Source organism: Lagenorhynchus albirostris, chromosome X, assembly GCF_949774975.1.
Source record: "Lagenorhynchus albirostris chromosome X, mLagAlb1.1, whole genome shotgun sequence".
NCBI lineage: Eukaryota > Metazoa > Chordata > Mammalia > Artiodactyla > Delphinidae > Lagenorhynchus > Lagenorhynchus albirostris.
Genome location: NC_083116.1, coordinates 26,476,446 through 26,503,282, shown reverse-complemented (window position 1 = coordinate 26,503,282; position 26,837 = coordinate 26,476,446). Strand labels below are relative to the sequence as shown.

General features: G+C 36.1%; 1 long non-coding RNA gene across 2 annotated transcripts in view; it reads right to left on the bottom strand.

The window, feature by feature from the left end:
* LOC132513840 (uncharacterized) overlaps window positions 1-26,837 on the bottom strand; it is a 359,574-nt gene that overhangs the window by 149,669 nt on the left and 183,068 nt on the right. The window contains exon 3 of one of the 2 annotated variants that reach the window (XR_009538551.1): window positions 3,840-3,949. The exons of the other annotated variant lie outside the window; for it this stretch is intronic. This is a non-coding gene — a long non-coding RNA (uncharacterized LOC132513840). The remainder of the gene's footprint in view (window positions 1-3,839; window positions 3,950-26,837) is intronic. 2 annotated transcript variants of the gene reach the window in all.

Here is a 26,837-nt window from a genome sequence, read left to right as displayed (position 1 = left end):
TATGAACAGACCAATCACAAGCACTGAAATTGAAACTGTGATTAAAAATCTTCCAACAAAAAAAGCCCAGGACCAGATGGCTTCACAGGCGAATTCTATCAAACATTTAGAGAAGAGCTAACACCTATCCTTCTCAAACTCTTCCAAAATATAGCAGAGGGAGGAACACTCCCAAACTCCTTCTACGAGACCACCATCACCTTGATACCAAAACCAGGCAAGGATGTCACAAAGAAAGAAAACTACAGACCAATATCACTGATGAACATAGATGCAAAAATCCTCAACAAAATACTAGCAAACAGAATCCAACAGCACATTAAATGGATCATACACCATGATCAAGTGGGGTTTATTCCAGGAATGCAAGGATTCTTCAATATATGCAAATCTATCAATGTGATAAACCATATTAACAAATTGAAGGAGAAAAACCATATGATCATCTCAACAGATGCAGAGAAAGCTTTTGACAAAATTCAACACCCATTTATGATAAAAACCCTGCAGAAAGTAGGCCTAGAGGGAACTTTCCTCAACATAATAAAGGCCATATACGACAAGCCCACAGCAAACATCATCCTCAATGGTGAAAAACTGAAAGCATTTCCACTAAGATCAGGAACAAGACAAGGGTGCCCACTCTCACCACTCTTATTCAACATAGTCTTGGAAGTTTTAGCCACAGCAATCAGAGAAGAGAAGGAAATAAAAGGAATCCAAATCGGAAAAGAAGAAGTAAAGCTGTCACTGTTTGCAGATGACATGATCCTATACATAGAGAATCCTAAAGATGCTACCAGAAAACTACTAGAGCTAATCAATGAATTTGGTAAAGTGGCAGGATACAAAATTAATGTACAGAAATCTCTGGCATTCCTATATACTAATGATGAAAAATCTGAAAGTGAAATCAAGAAAACACTCCCATTTACCATTGCAACAAAAAGAATAAAATATCTAGGAATAAACCTACCTAAGGAGACAAAAGATCTGTATGCAGAAAATTATAAGACACTGATGAAAGAAATTAAAGAGGATACAAATAGATGGAGACATATACCATGTTCTTGGATTGGAAGAATCAACATTGTGAAAATGACTCTACTACCCAAAGCAATCTATAGATTCAATGCAATCCCTATCAAACTACCACTGGCATTTTTCACAGAACTAGAACAAAAAATTTCACAATTTGTATGGAAACACAAAAGACCCCGAATAGCCAAAGCAATCTTGAGAACAAAAAAAGGAACTGGAGGAATCAGGCTCCCTGACTTCAGACTATACTACAAAGCTACAGTTATCAAGACGGTATGGCACTGGCACAAAAACAGAAAGATAGATCAATGGAACAGGATAGAAAGCCCAGAGATAAACCCATGCACATATGGACACCTTATCTTTGATAAAGGTGGCAGGAATGTACAGTGGAGAAAGGACAGCCTCTTCAATAAGTGGTGCTGGGAAAACTGGACAGGTACATGTAAAAGTATGAGGTTAGATCACTCCCTAACACCATACACAAAAATAAACTCAAAATGGATTAAAGACCTAAAAATAAGGCCAGAAACTATCAAACTCTTAGAGGAAAACATAGGCAGAACACTCTATGACATAAATCACAGCAAGATTCTTTCTGACCCACCTCCTAGAGTACTGGAAATAAAAACAAAAATAAACAAATGGGACCTAATGAAACTTCAAAGCTTTTGCACAGCAAAGGAAACCATAAACAAGACCAAAAGACAACCCTCAGAATGGGAGAAAATATTTGCAAATGAAGCAACCGACAAAGGATTAATCTCCAAAATTTACAAGCAGCTCATGCAGCTCAATAACAAAAAAACAAACAACCCAATCCAAAAATGGGCAGAAGACCTAAATAGACATTTCCCCAAAGAAGATATACAGACTGCCAACAAACACATCAAAGAATGCTCAACATCATTAATCATTAGAGAAATGCAAATCAAAACTACAATGAGATATCATCTCACACCAGTCAGAATGGCCATCATCAAAAAATCTAGAAACAATAAATGCTGCAGAGGGTGTGGAGAAAAGGGAACCCTCTTGCACTGCTGGTGGGAATGTGAATTGGTTCAGCCACTATGGAAAACAGTATGGAGGTTCCTTAAAAAACTACAAATAGAACTACCATATGACCCAGCAATCCCACTACTGGGCATATACCCTGAGAAAACCGAAATTCAAAAAGAGTCATGTACCAAAATGTTCATTGCAGCTCTATTTACAATAGCCCGGAGATGGAAACAACCTAAGTGCCCCCCATCGGATGAATGGATAAAGAAGATGTGGCACATATATACAATGGAATATTAGTCAGCCATAAAAAGAAACGAAACTGAGCTATTTGTAATGAGGTGGATAGACCTAGAGTCTGTCATACACAGTGAAGTAAGTCAGAAAGAAAAAGACAAATACCGTATGCTAACACATATATATGGAATTTAAGAAAAAAAAAATGTCATGAAGAACCTAGGGGTAAGGCAGGAATAAAGACGCAGACCTCCTAGAGAACGGACTTGAGGTTATGGGGAGGGGGAAGGGTGAGCTGTGACGGGGCGAGAGAGAGTCATGGACATATACACACTAACAAACGTAGTAAGGTAGATAGCTAGTGGGAAGCAGCCGCATGGCACAGGGATATTGGCTCGGTGCTTTGTGACAGCCTGGAGGGGTGGGATAGGGAGGGTGGGAGGGAGGGAGACGCAAGAGGGAAGAGATATGGGAACATATGTATATGTATAACTGATTCACTTTGTTATAAAGCAGAAACTAACACACCATTGTAAAGCAATTATACCCCAATAAAGATGTTAAAAAAATATGAAATACAATGAAGATATTTTATAGACAATTGCTATCCTCTGCATATTTGCAGTTTGGTTCCTTTTTCTGATTATGGTAGATCATTGCATTTTAAAATACTGGGAAAGAGGGTTTCTCTGGTGGCACAGTGGTTAAGAATCTGTACGCCTAGAGCCCGTGCTCCACAACAAGAGAAGCCACCACAATGAGAAGCCCGTGCACCACAAGGAAGAGTAGCCCCTGCTTGCCAGAACTATAGAAAGCCCGCATGCAGCAACGAAGACTCAACACAGCCAAAAATAAATAAGTAAAATAAATTTAGAAATAAAATACTGGGAAAGATATACCAAGTCTCTTTCCAAATCAGTACTTGAAGTATCTCTGCATTCAATTTTGCAACGTTTCAAGAATACTCTTTGCTATTTTAAAAAGTAAAATCAGCAGATTTGAGGTAACAGATGTCAGAAATTATCAAGGCCATTACAGGCTAATTATTTACCAAAACATCATCTTAAAGGCAAAGTATTCAGAAATAATTATGGTTTTCTCTATTACTCATTGCAGCCATTAGAAATTTCTTTGAAGCCCGAGGACTAAAGTTTTTTCCAGTCCCTCCTCCTGCCCCACTTAGCGCTGAATCAGAAAGTGACACACCTGCTTCCAGCTGCACAGAAGATGAACACATAGAAAATTCTGTTCACTTATTATCCTAATATCCCCTGGAAATCTTTCACTGAGAATTGTTAACAATCTATAAAAGCATTGTGATAAAAACTAATATACACCGAAATTACATTAGTTTCCCCTCAAAATTTAGAAAGCTTCTGTATTTCACCTTTTTCCAAAACATATGTAATGCAGTTGGGTATATATGATCATTAGTATAATTTGAATTTACTGACCTCAGGATTCTAGTGGTTAAAAATTAATAGTTTGTATTTTTTAGGCATAATGTCCTAGAGGCAACAGGTCAGACCTATATGGAAGAAACAGCAAGTTCTTACCTTATGGCCAAAAAGGTATCTCAACTCCAAGAGTTATGTTGTTTTATGCCATCATACATATATTCCATATCCAATGCAGATTCAATTGATTGACCACCTGGAGTTCCATGCTGAAAAATAATCTTCAGCTGTATCATTGTTCATTAGGAAAGGCTATCATGATTAATTTGTATCTGATATGGATACAGGAGGGGGTGGCAAACTTTCTTATGCAGGTAATTTACCATCACTGCAATAGTAAACATGTTCCCACATGAAGGTTCCCTCATCGTAGAAGGAGGGGAGCCATTAGGGTAAACAAGGAATAGTAAAGAGGGGAGGGCAAAAAGAAGAAAACAATTTTAAAACATAAGCTTTATTCCCCATGTCTCCTTCAAAACTTAACAATGCTTCTTCCCAACTACTTCATCTGAACAGATTTACCATACTTAAAAAAAAATCTTTTTAAATTTTAGTTAGGAAAAACAAAACTGTGTTTTGTCATTCGGGAAAAAAAACTGCTTAGTCGTCGAACACATTTTGTATGCTTTTCAACCAGTTGATTGTCTGTTAGGCTATTGCTTGTGTGTGTGTGTGTGTGTGTGTGTGTGTGTGTGTGTGTGTGTGTGTGTGTGTGTATACACACACACACACACACACACACACACATATATATAAGTAGCCAACAAATAACCTCTTCATAACATTTAATATTACTTACATGCAGTATTGCCCATATTAAACTAATCTTTTGCTGCTTAAAAGTTAGAAATGTATACTAGACTTCTGTAAACTCTGAGAATACTGGTTTATTTCTACAGAAAGCAGAGCTTGGTTTGTGGTGAAAAACTTGTCTGCCTAGGGTGAAAATTCACACTAGAGATTATCCAAATTGATTGGCCACAGTTTAGTGAACATATGTCCTCCTGCAAAGCTGCTTTTTCTCCTTCCCTAACATATCCAAAGGAGCACAAAAATAGATGGCAGGAGAAGGGATATACAACAGATTTTATTATCACTGGTCAGACAGTAGCAGCTGTCACATGAAGCTAGGTTTGCCAAGCAGAAAAAATATATATATATGTTTTTTTTCTTGTGACTACAGATGATACATGATTTCTCCACAAAAAACAAACCTTTCTCTATTTTAGATATAGTTCTATAAAGTCCAAATAATCACCTTTTCTATTCTGCATTTTACTGCTAGTCCTTAGCCAACAGAATAAAGCAGGAAAAATAAAATGGTAAGGATTGATAAAAGAAATAAGTAAAACTGTCATTATTAGCAATTGATAATTGCTTACATAGGAACTATAAAAGAATCTAGAGATAAATACTAGAATTAGTAAGTGTTTATCAAGATTGCTTGATTTAAAATCAGTATCTAAAAATCAGTTTTCTGTATCCCAGCAAAACTCACTGGAAAATGAAAAATTTAAGAGATAGATATTTTGATGCTACAGTAAATTTTAATACCTAGGAATAAACCTCCTAAAGGCTACGTAAGGCTTTTATGGATAAAACTAGAAAAAACTTTATTGAGAGATATTAAGATAAACCTAAATAAATTGAGTGTTATACCATATTTATAGATTGGGATGTAAATAATAACAAAATAAATCTCTAGATACAATGTCAATGCCAATCTCAATCAAAATCCCAGGAGAATATTTTGTGGGCTTCATAAATTTATTTGCAAATTCTGTGGATGTTCAATGTGTTAAAAAATATTCTTTGAAGAGAAAGAATGAGCTTGATAGGCTTTTAAAAACTATTATAAAATTAGAATAATTAACTCAGTGTGGTTGCTATAGACTGAAGGTTTGTGTCCACCCCATCCTCCAAATTCATATCCTGAAACCTAATGCCCAACGTGATGGTATAAAGCAGTGGGGCCTTTGGGAGTTGATTAGATCATGAGGGTAGAGCCCTCATAAAAGGCATTATTGCCTTTATAATAAACCCCAGAGAACTCCTTTGCCTCTTCTGTTATATGAGGACACAGAGAGAAGATGGCTGTCTTTGAACAAGGAAGCAGGCTCTCACCAGACATCAAATCTGCTGGCACCTTGATCTTGGACTTCCCAGTCTCCAGAACTATGAGAAATAAACATTGGTTGTTTATAAGCCATCCAGTCTATGGTATTTTGTTATAGCGGCCCAAATGGACTAAGACAGTATTATTGGCATAAGCGGTAAAGGCATTGCGAATCAAGAGGGAAAGAACTGAGTGAGGTGAGCAAGATGGTGGAAGAGGAGATCCCCAGTCCACATCGTCCCACAGAAAGAAATACTCCACAGTCACCCATGGACAAAAGTCCCTGTGTGGGAGCTTTGGGATCCAGGTAGGAGGGTGCAAAACCCCAGTAGAACCCAAGACTGAGGAGGGCTTCTTTGAGAAGGCAGGCCTGTGCGACAGTGGTAGGCTCACCAACCATGTTTCCAGCTGCAGACCAGAAGCAACTCCATCCACTCTGCAGTCTCAGATCCAGTACAACTTGTCCATGGTCCTGCCACCAGCTCCTTCCACCAAGGGACATGGGAGGAACCAGGCCCTGGTAACAAGCCTGCCCACCTTGGATTCAAATGTGATCCCCGAAGCAGTCCCATGGCTCCAGCCAGCAGTCCCTGGCTCCAGCTCTATTCTACCACTGTCCTAAGGCAGTCTTGCCCAGCCAAGGACCAGACCAAGGGACCTGACAGAAGCCATACCCTTAGGCACCCCCAATAACAGCCCTGCTGACCTCAGACAGACTGTGGTCCCTAAGCAGCCCCATGACCTGGCTCCAGCCCTATTCTACTATGGTTCAGAGGCAGTCATGCCTACCCAGACACTCACCCAAGGACCCAGCAGAAGCCATGATGAAAACTAAACTGATAGGTGTCCTTGGTAACAGACCATTTACAACGGCATCAAAAACAACAAAATAGGAATAAATTTATCCAAGGAGGTGAAATATCTGTACACTGAAAAGTATAAAACACAGATGAAAGAAATTAAAGAAGATAAAAAAGGAAAGAAAAATATCCCATGCTCGTGGATTAGAAGAATTAATATTGTTAAGATGCCATACTACTCAAAGCAATCTACATATTCTTATGTAATCCCCATCAAAGTCACAATGGCATTTTTTACATAAATAGAAAAAACAATCCTAAAATTCATATGTAACTACAGAAGACCACAAATAGCCAAAGCAATCTTGACCAAGAAGAGCAAAACAGAAGGCATCACATTTCCTGATTTTAAAATATAAAGCTGCAGTAACCAAAACAATATGTCTCTGTCAAAAAAAAAAAAAAAAAAAAAAGCAAAAAAACCCCCATATAGACCAAAGGAACAGAATTTAGAGCCCAAAAATAAACCCACTCATTTATGGGCAACTGATCTTTGACTAGATGGGGCAAGAATACACAATTGTATTCTTGGGCAAAGGATAGTCTGTTCAATAAATGGTGCTGGGAAAACTGGATAACCACATGGAGAATTGTGAAACTGGACCATAATCTCACATCATACACAAAAATCAACTCAAATGGATTAAAGACTTAAACTTAAGACCTGAAACCATAAAACGAATAAAAGAAAACATAGGGGGAAAAGCTTTTTGACATTGGTCTGGGCAATGATTTTCTTGAACATAACCCCAAATACACAGGCGATAAAGGCAAAAATAGACAAGTGGGATTGCATCAAGCTAAAAAGCTTCTGCACAGTAAAGGAAATAATCAAAAGAGTGAAAAGACAATCTTCTAAAGTAAGTAAAAAACAAAAAACTACAAATGATATATTAAGAAAGGGGAAAATGGATTAATATAAAATGCTCAGTTAAAACCACAAAAAGCAGAAAAAGAGTGTAAGACAAAAATAGGAACAAAGAACAAGATCAACAAATAGAGAAAAGTAACAATTATGGTAGATATTAACCCAAATATGGAAATAATCACATTTAACATCAATGGTCTAAATAAACCACTGAAATCAAAGTGACCATTAGAATGGGTAAAAAAGAAGACCCAATTATATGATGTCTACAAGAAACCCACTTTAAATATAAAGATACATATAGAGTAAAATTAAATAGATAAAGATATACCATGATGGCACTAATCAAAAGAAAGCAGAAGTAACTATATTAATGGGAGACAGAGCAGACTTCAGAGCAAGGAAAATCTCAGGGATAAAGAGAGGCATTGCATAATGATAAAGGGGTCAATTCCCCAAGATGATGTAAATAATCTTTAACATATATGCACTTAAAAACAGAATCTAAATATAGGAGGCAAACACTGACTGAACTACAAGGAGAAATAAATGAATCCACTATTATATTTGGAGAATTCAGCACCTCTCTATCAGAAAAGGAGAGATCCATCAGGAAGAAAATCAGTAAGGCCATAGTTGAACTCAACAGTACCATCAATCAACTGGATCTAACTGACATCTGTAGGCTACTTCATCCAACAGCAATAGCTTGTTCTTCTCAAGCTCAATGGAATATTCACCAAGACATAACACATTCTGGGCCACAAAACAAACCTTAACATAGAAGAATAGAAATCATGGCAATATTTGCTTTCAGAACACAATGGTGAGAAACTCTTTTTTTCTTTCCCACTAATATCAGGAAAAACGCAAGAATGTCTTCTCTCACCACTTCTTTTCAACATCATACTGGAAGTCCCAGCTAATACAATAAGACAAGAAGAAAAAACAAAAGGTATACAAATTGGGAAAGAAGAAATAATACTGTCTTTAGAGGTGACATGATTCTTTATGTAGAAAATTCTAAAGAATTGACAAAAAATCCTGAAACTAATAAGCAATTATAGCAAGGTTACAGAATACAAGGGTAATATACAAAAGTTAATCACTTTCAGCTATTGTCTGAATGTTGGTGTTCTCCCAAAACTCACAAATTCAAATTCTAACCCCTAAGGTATTAGGAGGTGGGGCCTTTTGGAGGTGATTAGGTCATAAGAACAGAGCCTTCATCAGTGGGATTAGTGCCTTAAAACTGAGGCTCCAGAGAGCTTGCTTGTCTCTTCTGCCATGTAAGGCTACAACAAGAACTTTGCAACCCAGAAGAGGTCCCTCACATGACCATGCTTGCACCCTGATGTTAGACTTCCAGTATCCAGAGCTATGATAAATGAATTTCTGTTTTTTATAAGCCACCAACTCTGTGGTATCTTGTTACAGCAGTTCTATGGACTAAGACACTTTCCTATATATGAGCAATGAACAAGTGAAATTTGAAATTAAAAACACAATACCATTTACATTATCACAAAAAAATTAAAATAGGTGTAAATCTAACAAAATATGTACAAGAATTATATGAGGAAAACAAAACTCTTATAAATGAAATCAAAGAACAAAATAAATGGAGAGATATTCCATGTTCATGGATAGGAAGACTCAATATTGTAAAGATGTCATTTCTTCCCAACTTGATCTATACATTCAATGCAATCCCAACCCAAATCCAAGCAAGTTATTTTGTGGATATCAACAAATGAATTCTAAAGTTTATATGGAAAGACAAAAGGTCCAGAATAATCAACATAATTTTCAAAGAGAAAAACAAAGTTGGTGTACTGACACTACCCAACTTCAAGACTTACTATAAAGCTACAATATTCAAGACCATGTAGTACTGGTGAGAGAATAGAAAAATAGATCAGTGGAACAGAATAGAGAGCCAAGAAATAGACCCCCCCATAGGTATAGTCAACCGATCTTTGACAAAGGATCAAAGGCAATACAATGGAGCAAAAATAGTTTTTCTTTTTCTTCAATAAATGGTGCTGAAAAAACTGGATATCCATATGCAAAAAAAAAGGGTCTGACACAGACCTTAAACCTCTCATAAAAATGAACTCAAATTGATTATATACCTAAATGTAAAACCCCAAATTATGAAACCCCTAGAAAATAAATCAAGATGACCTTAGTTTTTTAATGACTTCTTTAGTATAACCCCCCAGTAAACAATCCATAAAATAAATAATTGATTAAGTTTCACTTAGTTAAAATTAAAAATCTATGCCCTGCCAAAGACAATGTCAAGAGAATGAAAAGTGAATGCACAGACTGGATAAAATATTTGCAAAGACATAGCTGATAAAGGACTGTTATCCAAAGTATACAGTATTAAAAATTCAACAATAAGAAAATGAACAACCTGATTAAATAATGAGCCAAAGGCCTTGACAGACACCTCCCCAAATAAGATACACAGATGACAACCATATGAAAAGATGCTCTACATCATATGTCAAAAGGGAAATGCAAATTAAAACTACGAGATGCCACTACACACCTATCAAAATGGCTACAATGCCAGAAAACTGACAACAGAAAATGCTCATGAAGATTGGGAGCAACAGGAACTCTCATTCATTGCTGATGGAAATTTAAACTGGTACTCACTTTGGAAGGCAGTTAGGGAGTTTCTTATAAAACTAAACATACTCTTACCACATGATCTAGCAATCATTCTCTCTGGTATTTAACCCAAGGAATTGAAAACATGTCAACACACCTGGATATTTATAGCAGGTTTATTCATAATTGCCAAAACTTGGAAGCAAACTACATGTCCCTTAGTAGGTTAATGGATACATAAATGTGATATATCTAGACAATGGAATATTATCCAGCGCTAAAAATAAATGAGCTGGTCAGCCTTGAGAAGACATGGAGGAAAATTAAATGCATATTACTAAGTGAAAGAAGTCAATCTGAAAAGCTTATATACTGTATGATTCCAACTATATGACATTATAGAAAAAGCAAAACTATGGAGACAGTAAAAAGATCAGTGGCTGCCAGGGATTAGAGGGGAGGGAAGTATGAAAAGTCAAGAGAGCAGAGGATTTTTAGAGCAATGAAACTGTTCTGTTTGATATTCTAATGGGGAATAAATGCCATTGTCCAAACCTACAGAATGTACAACACTAAGAGTAGACCCTAATGTAAATTATGGACTCTGAGTGATAATGATGTATCAATGTAGGTTCATCAATTCTAACTAATGTGCCACACTTTGGTAGGGTATGTTGATAATGAGAGAGAGGTTATGCAAATGTGGGGGAAGGGGATATATTGGAAATCTCTGTACCTTCTACTCAGTTTTTCTGTGAATCTTAAACTGCTCTAGAAAAATTCTACTGTATTCAATAATAAACAAATAAATAAAATTTTAAAACAACTTTTGCCATGGAGGAGACCCTAACCATGATAATACTGATGCGAGACTCTTTGAAGAAACCTTTACATGTAAACATGACAAGAGTAGAAAAAAACCCTCCCCAGAATATCATGTAACCCCACACATCTTTTAATCCCTACCCCTCCCTTTCCTTTTGGTACCATATCTGGGTAAGTTGATTAAAAAAACCATGCGGGCTCCCTCCTTTTGTGCCAGTGAGACGTTCAAACCACACAAACCTCTGTCCCTGTGCAAGAACCCACATACCAGCCCCACCCTCTAACTACAATAAAACCCCAAGCCAAACTCCTTTTCTGCCCATCAATCAATGCTTAGTTCTTCTTGGGAGCATAACATACTATGTTCTCCCCAGAAAGCCTTATGTGAGAAATAACCTTTCATACTCTCTAAGTATATTTGTGGCATCATCAGTCTTGTCATCTAAACAAATTTTGGGGTTAGAGGTCTGACTTATTTCTGTGGGTGACAATAATATGGGTGAAGGAAATTTTATCTTTAGAGTAGTATTCAAGTTATGGAATAAAGAAGGAATGATAGAATTAGAAAATCACCATATTGCAACTCTTAATGAATGAATGGGTCTAGTCATTGATCTGCTAACAATTCAAAAAGACAGATTATTTGCCTTCTGGTGGCAAACACAAACACCTCTTAAAATAATCTTCAAAAAAATTAATCTGAATCTGATCGTTTTGAGATCTAGTACAATTTACATGAAATACAGAACTGATTAAAACCTAAATGTTGCCATGGGGATACAATTAACAAAATTCAGAAAGTGAAAGATCTATAGGACAAATAAATTGGTTTCTTAAATTTTAAAGGAAATTGGAAGAATTATTAGGGAAAAATCAGAAATTAAGAGGCTTAAAAGGTATATCATGTAATCACAATGTGAGGATTCATTCAGATCCTAATTTAAACAAACTGTCAAAAACATGATATTTATAAGACAATTTGAAATTGCCTGTATATTTGATGATACTAAGAAATTATTGTTAATTTTAGGTATGATAATGGGTTACGTTATAGTTATGATTGTTAAAGTTATTACTTTGTATAGATTCAATAATATAATATCAATATTCAATTATATTCAATAATATAATATCTTAGATTTATTTCAAAATAATATGGGAATTCATGGCAAAGCTCTACAAAAACTAACTCTGAATAAACTACAGAAAATTTCCTCAACCTGATAAAGTACATCTACAAAAACCCTACAGCTAATATGATATTTAATCATAAATAAATAAAACTAGATACAAAGGTTACATCTTCCACAATAATTCACTCAAAATGGATCATACACATAAATGTATTGATAAAATGCAAAGCTATAAAATTTCTAGGAGAAAATCTTTGTGATGTTCAGGTTGGTGATGAGTTTTAGGTACAACAAAAACAATATAGAAATAAGAATACAGAAAAAAATAAGTTTAACTGTATTTAAATTAAACCTTTTTATCTGCCAAAGACACTGACAAGAGAAAGAAAAGTTACCAACTGGGAGAAATTATTTACAAATCACATATCAGATGAAGGATTTGTATCTAAAATGTACAAAAACTATTAAAATAACAAACTAAAAGTGGCCGAAAGATCTTAACAGACAGTTCATCAAAGTATATAGATGGCATTTAAGCATATGAAAAGAAGCTCAATATCATTTGTTATTAGAGAACTGCAAATTAAAACAACAGTGGGGTATCACTACATACCTACTAGAATGGTTAAAATCTAAAAAAGCTGACAATGTCAACTGCTGAACAAGATGGTGTTGCTACACAAACATTAAAAAAATACTGTTCGAATTGTCAGAAAGAGAAGGAACTTACAAGATTTTGAAGCATGGGCTTCTGAGGAAAAGACCACAGAAGTTAAAGTGCCATTCTCACCAAATAATATCAAGAGTACATGCTATCTTCAGGTTAACCTTCATCATCTGGCTGAGGTAGTGTTTGTCATATCCTCCACTCTAAAGTTACTCTTTTCCCCTGCTTTCCATACTCTACTCTTTGAAAGCAAATCACTAAGTGACGTTCAAGGGGTGGGGAGTTAAAGTCCACTTCCTTGAGAGCACAGTATCTACATAAATTATTTGGAATTCTTCTGCACAGATTTGTCTATTGTCTCCATTTGTTTACTTCTTAAATCATTTATTTACTTCTTAAATCATTTATTTACATCTGTATAGACATTTATTTTATACCTTGACTTATAATCTGATGCTTATTTTAATTTTTACCTAGTATTTATTTTATGATAGTTTGGCCATTGGACACTCTTTCAGGTGGCTCCTATGTCCTTTGGGCATACCCTCCATTGCTGTGTGTGTGTGTGTGTGTGTGTGTGTGTGTGTGTGTGTGTGTGTGTGTATAGACAAAGTTGAGTATTACATGTTTCAAGGACATAGGCAGAAGTTGTGTTCCTTGCTTATTGATAATGGTGCTAATAATAATGAGAATAATTCAGACTACTTTATCTTCAGGCCTGGATATCTATGGATTCATTGATAAAGTTCCATATGACCAGACTGTTGTTGACACTGTGACTAAGAGAACATGCTTATGTGATCTTAAGTTCTAGGTGACATATATGTTTTATTCTAAAGTAAAATCTAGTCAACTGTGGTAATATCTCAGAAGTGTCTCCTTTGGGTTCCTCTAAATCCACAATGAAATCACACAAAAGGTCTCTTTTATTCAGTATAATTTGAGTGGCACAGAATAACCATGACTTTGATGGAAAGTGTGATTTCTATGTCTTTGATGACAGGGTTAATCAAAATCAACTGGAAAGATTGACCTACATGTTCATACCACAGCCTAGTTTTATGGATTGGTTTACTTGCTTATTACACTAGCCAAAAATATCCCTAATTGCTGTCACTTCATGGGAAACATTTTCAAGATTAGCAAAAAATGGCTTTTCCCCGAGATAACAAATTGGAGAATGCTATTCTGCCACAAATAGTCTCAGCTTTCCACTTCATTAGCCATGAAGAGCAACACTTTGCACTGAAATGAGAGATTCATTAGAATTGGTAGTAATCTGTGAATCCATAATGCCTCTACAGAAACTTACCCACACCCCAAATTAAACTGAGTGTGCTCTGACTACACCTTGCAGCTGAATTTTGAGAAATAAGGTGCATTTTACATAAATTGTAAACTATAATTCAGAATCTGTTCCTATGAGACCTCCTTTAAAGAGATGGGATTGATCTGGTACATTTATGGGGCTCAAATCGAGCCTGTTTAAGTAAATTAAAATTATCTCTATGATAAAAGAAAAATGTAACACAGTCTTAAATGAAGTCTCTATTCATTACTGATATCACCAATTCACCAGTCAGAATATAATGTTCTGATTTTAACCTTGTAACTAAGCTTCATACATTGTTCTTTCCTATACCCTTCCTTGTTTATAAATAAAATAATGGCACTTCCATTTTGTGTATGTAAATGTGTCTGTGAGTGTGTGTGAAGAAGAGAGGGAGGAAGAAGGGAGAGTGAAAAGAGAATTTAATAACTGCTATGCTAGCATTTATATCTGCTATTTACTTCTTTTATATATGTCTGAGGCTTTTTTGTTTTTCTATTAATCTATAACTGTCTTTTTTGTGTTAAATATATTTTCTTTCTATACCATTTTCATTCCATTCTTGTTTCCTTTATTGTTTTCCAATTCATCTTCATAGTGGTTGCTCTAAGAATTACAATTAACATATTTACATCAGATTAATACCAATTTTATTTCAATTGCATACAAATAATTGCTCCAATTTAGCAATCTTCCTTCCCCAATCCTTGTGCTATTATAGTCATACAATGACATCTTTTTATATTATAAGCCCATCAAAACACTTTTATAATTTTTGCTTTATGCAGTTATCTTTTAAATCAGAATAAGGAAAGAATTACAAGTAATAATACATTTCATATTCACCTATGTATCAATAGTTACATTTACCAGTGGTCTTTATTTCTTTGAGTGAATTTGAGTTATTTCTAGTGTCCTTTATTTTCACTCTGAAGGCTTCCCTTCAATAATTCTTATAGGGCAGATCTACTAAAAGCAAATTCATTCTTTGTTGATCTGAGAATATATTTTCTCTTTCACTTATGAAGTATACTTATTTGGATACAGAATTCTTGGTTGACATACTTTTTTATTTCAGTGGTTTTAGTATGTCATCCCAGTGATTTTTGGCCTCCATAGTTTCTAATGAGAAGTCAGTTGTTAATTTTATTGAGGATCCCCTATGCGTGATGAATCACTACTTTCTTGCTGCTTTCAATATTCTTTTTTTTGTTTTTGGCTTTTGACACTTTATGATGTGTCTAGGTGTGGATCTCTTTGAATTGTAATTCTTGGAGTTTATTCAGATTCTTTGATGTGTAGATTCATGTCTCTCAGCACATCTGAGAAATTTCAGACATTATTTCTACAAATAATCTTTGTGCTCTGTATTACTTCCCTAGGACTGTAGTAACAAAGTACCACAGATTGGGTAGCTTAAAATAGAATATAATAGAATAGAAATTTAATTTGGGTAGCTTAAAATTTAAATTGGGTAGCTTAAAATAAAATAGAATAGAATAGAAATTTAATGCTTCAATAGAAATTTAATGCCTCAATAGAAATTTAATGCCTCACAGTTTTGGAGGCTAAACGTCTGAAATCAAGGTGTCAGCAGGGTCATGCTATGAAAGCTGTAGGACAAGGATTCTTCCTTGTCTCTTCCAGATTCTGGTAGCCTCAGATATTTCATGGTTCATGGCAGCATAATTCCATTCTCTACCTCTGAATTCACACAGAATTCCCCGTGTCTCTTCACATAATCCTCTCTGTGTCTCTATGTCCAAATTTCCCCATTTTAAAAGGACACCAGTCATGTAAAACTAGGGCCCACCCTAATTTTAATTTGATTACTTCTACAAAGATACTATCTCTAAATAAGGTCACATTATGAGGTGCTGAGGATTAGGACTTCAACATATCCTTTCGGGGTAACACAATTCATTGTGTAACATGCCCCTTTCTCTATCATCTAGTGAATTCCCATTGTGTCTATGTTGGTATGCTTCGTTGTGTTTCATATATATCTAAGGCTTTGTTCATTTTTTTTGTTCTTCTTTGTTGTTGTTCTTCCCCAGACAGGATAAACTGAACTGATCTATATTAAAGTTCACCAATTCTTCTGCCTGCTTAAATCTATTATGGAGCCCCTCTTATGAATTTTTCATTTTAGTTAATACTGTTTTAAAATTCAGAATTTGTATTTGATTCTTAAAAATTTCTCTTCAGTGATATCTATTTGATAACACATTTCCATACGTTCTTGTAATTCTTTAAATATGGTTTCATTTAATTATTTGAATTATATATATAATAGTTGACTGATTGTTTTTGTAAGTGAGCTTCCTCAGGGACAATATTTACTGATTGCTTTTTTTCCTGTGTATAGACAACACTTTTCCATTTCTTGGTACATCTCATAATTTATTTTTAATTTTTTTAAACATCGTTATTGGAGTATAATTGCTTTACAATGATGTGTTAGTTTCCGCTTTATAACAAGTGAATCAGCGATATGTATACATATATCCCCATATCCCCTCCCTCATGCGTCTCCCTCCCACCCTCCCTATCCCACCCCTCTAAGTGGACACAAAGCACTGAGTTGATCTCCCTGTGCTATGCAGCTGCTTCCCATTAGCTATCTATTTTACATTTGGTAGTGTATATATGTCCATGCCACTCTCTCACTTCATCCCCACTAACCCTTCCCCCTCCCCGTGTCCTCAGGTTCATTCTCTACAACTGCATCTTTATTCCTGTCCTGCCCCTAGGTTCTTCAGAGACACTTTTTTTTTCTTTTCGATTCCATATGTATGTGTGAGCATATGGTATTTGTTTTTCACTTTCTGACTTACTTCACTCTGTATGACAGTCTCTAGGTCCATCCACCTCACTACAAATAACTCAATTTGGTTTCTTTTTATGGCTGAGTAATATTCCATTATATATATGTGCCACATCTTTTTTATCCATTCAACTGTCAGTGGACACTTAGGTTGCTTCCATGTCCTGGCTATTGTAAATAGAGCTGCAATGAACATTGTGGTACATGACTCTTTTTGAAATATGGTTTTCTCAGGGTATATGCCCAGTAGTGGGATTGCTGGGTCGTATGGTAGTTCTATTTTTAGACTTTTGAGGAACTTCCATACTGTTCTCCATAGTGGCTGTATCAATTTATGTTCCCACGAACAGTGCAAGAGGGTTCCATTTTCTCCACAACATCTCCAGCATTTATGGTTTGTAGATATTTTGATGGCCATTCTGACCGGTGTGAGGTGATACTTCATTGTAGTTTTGATTTGCTTTTCTCTAATGATTAGTGATGTTGAGCATCCTTTCATGTGTTTGTTGGCAATATGTATAGCTTCTTTGGAGAAATGTCTATTCAGGTCTTCTGCCGATTTTTGGATTGGGTTGTTTGCTTTTTTGATGTTGAGTTGCATGAGCTGCCTGTATATTTTGGAGATTAATCCTTTGTCAGTTGCTTCATTTGCAAATATTTCCTTTGATTCTAAGGGTTGTCTTTTCATCTTTTTTTATGGTTTCCTTTGCTGCACGAAAGCTTTTAAGTTTCATTAGGTCCCTTTTGTTTTTATTTCCATTTCTCTAGGAGGTGGGTCAAAAAGGATCTTGCTGTGATTTATGTCATAGAGTGTTCTGCCTACGTTTTCCTCTAAGAGTTTGATAGTGTCTGGCCTTACATTTAGGGCTTTAATCCATTTTGAGTTTATTTTTGTGTATGGTGTTAGGGAGTATTCTAATTTCATTCTTTTACATGTAGCTGTCCAGTATTCCCAGCACCACTTATTGAAGAGGCTGTCTTTTCTCCATTGTATATTCTTGCCTCCTTTATCAAAAGTAAGGTGACCATATGTGCGTGGGTTTATCTCTGGGCTTTCTATCCTGTTCCATTGATCTATATTTCTGTTTTTTTGCCAGAACCATACCGTCTTGATGACTGTAGCTCTGTGGTATAGTCTGAAGTCAGGGTGCCTTACTCCTCCAGCTCTGTTTTTCTTTCTCAAGATTGCTTTGGCTATTTGGGGTCTTTTGTGTTTCCATACAGATTGTGAAGTTTTTTGTTCTAGTTCTGTGAAAAATGCCAGTGGTAGTTTGATAGGGATTGCATTGAATCTATAGATTGCTTTGGGTAGTAGAGTCATTTTCACAATGTTGATTCTTCCAATCCAACAACATGGTATATCGCTCCATCTGTTTGTACCATGTTTAATTTCTTTCATCAGTTTCTTACAGTTTTCTGCATACAGGTCTTTTGTCTCCTTAGGTAGGTTTATTCCTAGGTATTTTATTATTTTTGTTGCAATGGTAAATGGGAGTGTTTCCTTAATTTCTCTTTCACATTTTTCATCATTAGTGTATGGGAACGCAAGAGATTTCTGTGCATTAATTTTGTATCCTGCTACTATACCAAATTCATTGATCAGTCCTAGTAGTTTTCTGGTAGCATCTTTAGGATTCTCTATGTATAGGATCATGTCATCTGCAAACAGTGACCGTTTTACTTTTTCTTTTCTGATTTGGATTCCTTTTATTTCTTTTTCTTCTCTGATTGCTGTGGCTAAAACTTCCAAAACTATGTTGAATAAGAGTGGTGAGAGTGGGCAAACTTGTCTTGTTCCTGGTCTTAGTGGAAATGGTTTCAGTTTTTCACCATTGAGGATGATGTTGGCTGTGGGTTTGTCATATATGGCCTTTATTATGTTGAGGAAAGTTCCCTCTAGGCCTACTTTCTGCAGGGTTTTTCATAAATGGGTGTTGAATTTTGTCGAAAGCTTTCTCTGTATCTATTGAGATGATCATATGGTTTTTTTCCTTCAATTTGTTAATATGGTGTATTACGTTGATTGATTTGCGTATATTGAAGAATCCTTGCATTCCTGGGATAAACCCCATTTGATCATGGTGTATGATCCTTTTAATGTGCTATTGGATTCTGTTTGCTAGTGTTTTGTTGAGGATTTTTGCATCTATGTTCATCAGTGATATTGGCCTGTAGTTTTCGTTTTTTGTGACATCCTTGTCTGGTTTTGGTATCCGAGTGATGGTGGCCTCGTAGAATGAGTTTGGGAGTGTTCCTCCCTCTGCTATATTTTGGAAAAGTTTGAGAAGGATAGGTGTTAGATCTTCTCTAAATGTTTGATAGAATTCACCTGTGAAGCCATCTGGTCCTTGGCTTTTGTTTGTTGGAAGATGTTTATTTTTTTATCTTATTTTTTGCGGTACGTGGGCCTCTCACTGTTGTGGCCTCTCCCATTGTGGAGCACAGGTTCCAGACGTGCAGGCTCAGCGGCCGTGGCTCACAGGCCCAGCCGTTCCGCAGCATGTGGGATCTTCCCAGACTGGGGCACGAACCCGTGTCCCCTGCATCGGCAGGCGCACTCTCAACCACTGTGCCACCAGGGAAGCCCTGTTGCAAGATTTTTAATCACAGTTTCAATTTCAGTGCTTGTGATTTGTCTGTTTATATTTTCTATTTCCTCCTGGTTCAGTCTTGGAAGGTTGTGCTTTTCGAAGAACTTGTCCAGATTGTCCATTTTATTGGCATATAGTTGCTTGTAGTAATCTCTCATGATCCTTTGTATTTCTGCAGTGTCAGTTGTTACTTCTCATCTCCTAATTTTTTAATGAAAAATTAAAATAATATAATAGAGCAACTATGGAAATCAAATCCCCCACATGGCTCTTTATGATTTTTGTTGTTGTTGCTGTTAGCATTTAGTCACTTTCTTTGAGTAATTCTGCAAAGTATTCTTTGCGATGTGTGGCCAGTGAAGTCTCTTAGGAAGTTAGCTAATGATTGGGCAGAGATTTCCTTAAGTGCCTTGAGCTAATAGATTTCTCAGTCTTTGCCAATGGGCTCTGAGTGTTGTGGCACACACCTTAATTGCCTGGCAAGCCATTTATAAAATTGATTGAGCCTTTACTTCATGCTTGTATAGAGCCTCAAGGTCAGCCAGAGGTGAGAGATTAGGACCTTCTCAGATTTTTCTTAGCCTTATGCACAGCCCTTATCATATGCATGGCCTTTTAAATAATCCCTGAAATCTGTTGAAACCTTTCACAGTCCCCTAAAGAAATCGAATTCTCCAGTTGTTGCATTTAATTTTGTGGTCAGCTTTCCATTAGACGAACTGGTATCACACCTCAAGCAGTTAGGTTGTCAAACAATTGCAACTGATTGTTTTCAGCAAATGCATTATGGCTGTTCACAGAGTTGGATCTTAGTCAGGTCAAAGAAACTCAAGCCTTGAGAATGGAGTTTTGGGATCTTCCAGACAGGTCAAATAGTGGCAATTCTCTGAGAATGGGCCTCTGGAGAAGTTCTAAATCCACCTGCCCTCTTCTGATTTTCACAGCTTTGAGAGTTGTAAGGGTGTTAGTTTTCAGGGCTGTTACAGATTAAAGAGAAAAGTGTGGGGGCAGGGGGAGTAATAGGCAAGTAAAAATGCCTCAAAGCTCACTAATCTCACTGAGATTCAGCCACTTTTCTTGAATAAAAGCCCCTTGGATTGTCGCAAGCCTTTGGTTAATTTACAAGATTTCTGCAAAAGTTGATTTTGACAATTTTTGCCAGTGTTAGCTTTACTCTTATTGAGGAGCAAGTTTTCAGAGGACCTTACTCTGCCATTCGAGAAGTGCTTCTTAGTTAATTCTTTTCCTCAGATAATCACTTTGATGACTACTTTTTCTAGTTTCATTTCCATATAAGGGTAAAGTCAGGTAATTTTGACTAGAATGGTATATATCCCAAATCTCTTATGACCCATATTTATACAGTCCATTTGTTAAAAGAAAATGTCATTTCTCCCATCATGAATTTTTATTGTTAAGAATTGTCTTAACTTTGTAATATGGGTAACTTTCTTACCCCACCCACATAGATGTCAATTTTGAGCCTTCAATTTGTCTGATCACATGTGTGACTTTTTGTTTTAGGTGGGAGTATATCTTATAAATAAGTAAATGCTAACTAATGAATTCCTGAGTAAGGTCATGGTATTCCTAGAATTAGGAACAAATAAAGCACTAAAATAAGATTTCTAACTTTTGATTTCTGGGCTGAGAATTAGACCTGTCTAGAGAGGCATATGATGTAAGAATTGCCTTAGAGAAGAGAGAGATTAAAATGGTGTTAACTATTTGTATATCTGTGCTATACTTCAATGGAAAGAAAAAGTCTAAGGAGAGAGGGATAAAAGCCCTCTACATGAATTCTATCTAGAGTATGCTAGGAATCTCAAACCAAAACATAGCCTTTCATCACTCTCACTTGTTCTCCTCACAAATATCTAATATTAAAATATGCTTCCTCATTCCCAGCACCTCTGATCATCCCACTCTACTTCCTTTTGAAATATTCCCTTTTCCACATTACTTAAAACCTCATAACAAAGCCATAATTATATGACTTTTTTACTATCTTTTACAGTCGTTTCTCTCCCTCCACTGTAATTTAAGCTCTACAATGGGAGAGATCTTTTATTTTATTTTTTTTTACTGATATTGCCCAAATGCTTGAGATAGTGTCTAATATTCAGTACATGCTTAGCAAATATTTACCAAATGAATAAATGGTTGAATGTATTAAAATAAAAAACTTGGATTGATGGTCACAGCCTAGTTATCCCTGTTAAGTGGATTATTTTATCTAAGTGCCTATGAAGGTACAAGAATTGTGTAAACTAAACTCTTTCCCTTACATCATATTCTATCAAGAAATTGATGAGATTTCTTGTCATACCTTTGCCTGGATGCATTTTCGGTAAAAGGAGCCATTTCAGGGTATAATGAGCACCTACCCAGTGTATGATGAATGTCATTCACTAAATCTTTGAGAAATGAATGGATGATATTAATAGGTAGAAATAGAAGTGCTCATCTGAGTCTAATTTAGGACATCTAAATGTATATGTCTAAATTATCATGACAACAGTTTTCACTGTTGGGCAGCTAGTTTATATTTTTTCTGGCCAGCAGGCAGATAGTATAGATATATATACTAGGTCTTAAATTTCTCATCTGTAGCCTTCTGTTTTGCCTCTGACTTATCTACCTATGACAGAGAGCCTAGAACTCTTTTTTTATATAAAAAAAACCCCACTAGCATCTTTATTTGTCAACAGTAGCCACTTAGAAAATGTAGTAAAGAGCATCTTATCATGATAACAACAAAACGCTACGATTAACTTAATAATAAATGTGCTAAAGGACTCAATATTTTGTGTGTAACAACAGAGAACCTAGAACTCTTGAAAGCTTTCACCTTTGCCAACTATTGTGTCCCAGGCCATATACTTTTTGAGCTCCTATGTAAGGGAATTGCCATTTCTTCTCTGTACATTTTACAAAGAAAAATCATATGATTTTTAGTATTGTTACTTTGGTGTTGTCTAAAGAGTTATTTAGCTTTAGAATCTACCAATATGAAGGTCCCTGACACTTTGTTTATAACTTGCTTTTCTCATGTTTTCTAGTATTTCAGAAATATTTCTTACTTGTGTGGCAATGGGAAAAAATTATTCTTTGGTTCCTTTTGCCTTTTCAGTTGTTAACTCGACACGTTACTCCTTACATAAAAATTCCCAAACAGTTGTGCCACTCAATTACACATCATATAAATAACTCCCGTCGCAGAACAGAAGATGACAAGCATGAGACCACAACTATTGGTGGAGGGTTATTAATTCCCTAGAAAGGCAATTATGCTTAAATATAAAAGAATAAAGAATTCTAAAATCAGAAATTAAACGTTAATTGAGACCTAGGGCCATCTGCTAACAAGCCTTTAAAATGTTTTTAAACATGATGATTGTACCCACCTAATAATGATCACAAAAGAGGTCTGGCTCCTTTTCTAAGTAGTAAAACAAGCCTGTTTCCTGCAAGTTGTGTGACTGTAGGTATAGGTGAGGAACAGGAAGCTGTCTTCCAACGGTGGTTCTTAATGAGGGCCACACCGTACTTAGTGGGCATTTGGGAAACGTGTAGGGGGTGTATTTAGGTTGTTACACTGATGGGGGTTTCATGATGTACTTAGTTGATAGAGGTTAGGAAATCAAGATGTCCTACAATGTATGGGACAGACCCACACAGCAAATAATTGCTTTACATTCTGCATGATTTCCAACTATATTCACTTACTCACATAGGAAAAAAACCTGTTGAAAAGTACTTGAATCTAGAACCTACTATTTTGGGGGCATGGCTTTAACGTACATGGAATTTTCACAATTAAAGTTCTTGAACTTATAAATATCTGGCAACGAACAGTGCAGACCACCTTAAATCAAAAATAACGGGTTAAAATGGTAAGAAAAAACTTGTAATCTGAGCTGGTTTGTTCTGGCAAATCACAAGTTTAGGCTGCCTAGTTGAATTGCTGAGTTTTTGTTTGAATATAACTTTTAAGTAACAAAAATAAATTTTTGAAAATATAAGACAAAACAGGATTTTACATTTGGACATGCACAGAATGAAAAGTAATGTAAATTAGGAAATAATCCAAATAGGGGCAACCCAAATGTAACACTTTTTCTCTCCATACCAAATGAGGAGTGGTTGAGCTTTAATCCAGTTTCTGTTTCTAGGCTGTTAAATAAGACCTGATAAGCTACCCATAATATACTCAAAGAACATTTAGGAGTGGAAATAAGTTTCAATTGCGCCTGCCATCTTCAAATGATTGAGAGCTGACTATCTGTAGCGCTGTGTTAATAACTGTGCTTTTGACAAAACAGTCCAGAAATTTGGGCTGTGTATGTTAATGATAATTCCATTGTTACACATTTGGTTTTATTCCAGATCAAAACCCTTAGTGTCCTCCTTTTCTCTTTGTCTCACACTATACATCCAAAGTGCCAGAAAATCCTTTCAGTTCTATCCACTAAATAGATCTAGAATTTTTTTAACATCTTTATTGGAGTATAATTGCTTTACAATGGTGTGTTAGTTTCTGCTTTATAACAAGGTGAATCAGTTATACATATGTTCCCATATCTCTTTCCTCTTGCATCTCCCTCCCTCCCACACTCGCTATCCCACCCCTCTAGGTGGTCACAAAGCACCGAGCTGATCTCCCTGTGCTATGCGGCTGCTTCCCACTAGCTATTTTACGTTTGGTAGTGTATATATGTCCATGCCACTCTCTCACTTTGTCCCAGCTTATAATGACTTCTTGGCACTGACATAGCCATGAGCTTGATTCAAGCAACCATCATCACTTCCTTCGTTTATAATAGCCTCCTAATTGGTCTTCCTGCTTCTGACCTTGACCTTCCACCATCTAGTCTCAACACAAAATCAAAGTAATATTGTTAAACATAAGATCATTTTACTTCTCTGCTCAGAATTGTCCAATGGATTTCCATTTCACTCATGTCACCCAGAGTAAAGGCCAAATTCCTTAGTAAGATTATAAATCCCTACATGATCTGGCTCCATTAGCTCTCTGATTTTGTTTTTTACTACTCTCTTCTTATTCACATTCAGACACATTGGGATCCTTGCTGTGCCACAAATACCCCCGGTATCCTCTCACTTCATAGCCATTGCACTTGCTGTTCTCTGTGCTGGAATGTTCTTCCCCCAAATATATAGGTATGTGACTAGTGCCCATATTTTCTCCAGATCTTTACTCCAAAGTCATTTTCTTAATGAGGACCACTGTGGTTACTCTATCTAAAATTTGAAACCCCTCTGACAATTTAATTTCCGTTATCATAAACTAGGTTTAATTTTTCCCGCTTAGCACTTACCACTATCTAAAATACTTTTTTATTTTGGCTTAGTTATCTTGTGAATTATCTTCCTTCCCCCACTACAAGTTCCACAAAGGTATAGTTTTTTTCAAGACTGTATTCCTGTTACCTAGACTTTTGACACATGACACTCAAATATTTGCTAAATGAATTAGGGAAAGGACAGCAGTAGGAATGCTCATGTATGATATGAGGAGAGGCTCTTGACCTGAGAGAGGAGAAGTGATATCAGTGTGGGGTTCAATTAAGCCTTCCACTTCTTATCAGGAAATATAAAATACAGTGAGACTTTGTATTTAGGAATCCAGGCAGAAATCAAAAGAAACTGAAGCAATCTGGCCCTCAATATCTCTTTACTGGTAATAAAATATCTTACTCAAGTTCTGTAGGTGAAAGAAGAAAATGTATTGCAGAAGAGATCCTTCTAGCAGAATGGCAACACCATTCATTGATCATGCTAGTCTTTTCTACTGAACTCAGATAAGGTTTTATTTTTATTTATTTATTAACATTTATTGGAGTATAATTGCTTTACAATGTTGTGTTAGCTTCTGCTGTATAACAAAGTGAATCAGCTATATGTATACATATATCCCCATATCCCCTCCCTCTGACCCTCCCTATGCCACCCCTCTAGGTGGTCATAAAGCACTGAGCTGATCTCCCTGTGCTATGCGGCTACTTCCCATTAGCTAGCTATTTTACATTTGGTAGTGTGTATATGTCAATGCTACTCTCTCACTTCGTCCCAGCTTACTCTTCCCCCTCTCCACGTCCTCAAGTCCATTCTCTACACCTGTGTCTTTATTCCTGTCCTGCCCCTAGGTTCTTCATGACATTTTTTTTCTTATATTCCATATATATGTGTTAGCATATGGTATTTGATTTTCTCTTTCTGACTTACTTCACTCTGTATGACAGACTCTAGGTCCATCCACCTCATTACAAATAACTCAATTTCATTTCTTTTTATGGCTGAGTAATATTCCATTGTATACATGTGCCCCATCAGGGTGGGTGTATTATTGTTTAACTATACCCTTCTTTAGGACATTCCTTTTTCTGCTAGATAAAAAAAATCTTCAGCAGCATCAATGTTCTTCATTTCATGGTATCAGCACTGGCTTCCACTGTCTTAAAAGTTTCCTTGTATCAGCCTCCCTGGCTTAGAATCCTGGCATGCTATTTTTGTCTTTCTCCTCCATTAGATAACTTGAACCCATGCAATTTACCTTGCTGCTCATCAGGTGGCCCCAATAATTCTATCCATAGCCTCACAAAACACATACCAATAATTTATACAGAACTCCCTAGCAAGGGACCCACTGCATTCTCCATCCCTTCCAATAATTCAGGGAAGAGGCCAGCCTACTTCAAAGACCTTGGGCACATAGAGTTTAGGGACAAAACCAGGGAACAGTGACTCAAAAGACAGCCACTGCCTATTTCCAATACTGTGCTAGAAACCAGTTCTGTGGTAGAAAAAGAGCCCTGAACTGTATCATTTTCCTATTTCTGATGTGTAAATATAGCCACTATGGTCATTTTCAAGATACCAGTGTGACATCACTGAAAATTGAGAAGTACTAACAGTTGGCTCTCTCTACGTGCAGAATCCATATTTCACTGTTACATTGGAACAGCCTTATAAATTATGACATATTTTTCAACTTTTTTATGCTTTTTATTTCAGTAAAATCCTAGATCAGTGTTTCTCTAACCATGATTTTAATCCTTGGACCACCACCATCTAACTGGTAAGTTTGTTAAAATGTAGAAGTCTAAGTACCATTCCAGACTTAAAGTGTACCTTAGAATCCATACTTTTAACATCTTCCAGGTGATTCTGATGTACACTAAAGTTTGCCATTCACTGTCACAAATGCCCAGTTCCATTTAATTACTATGAA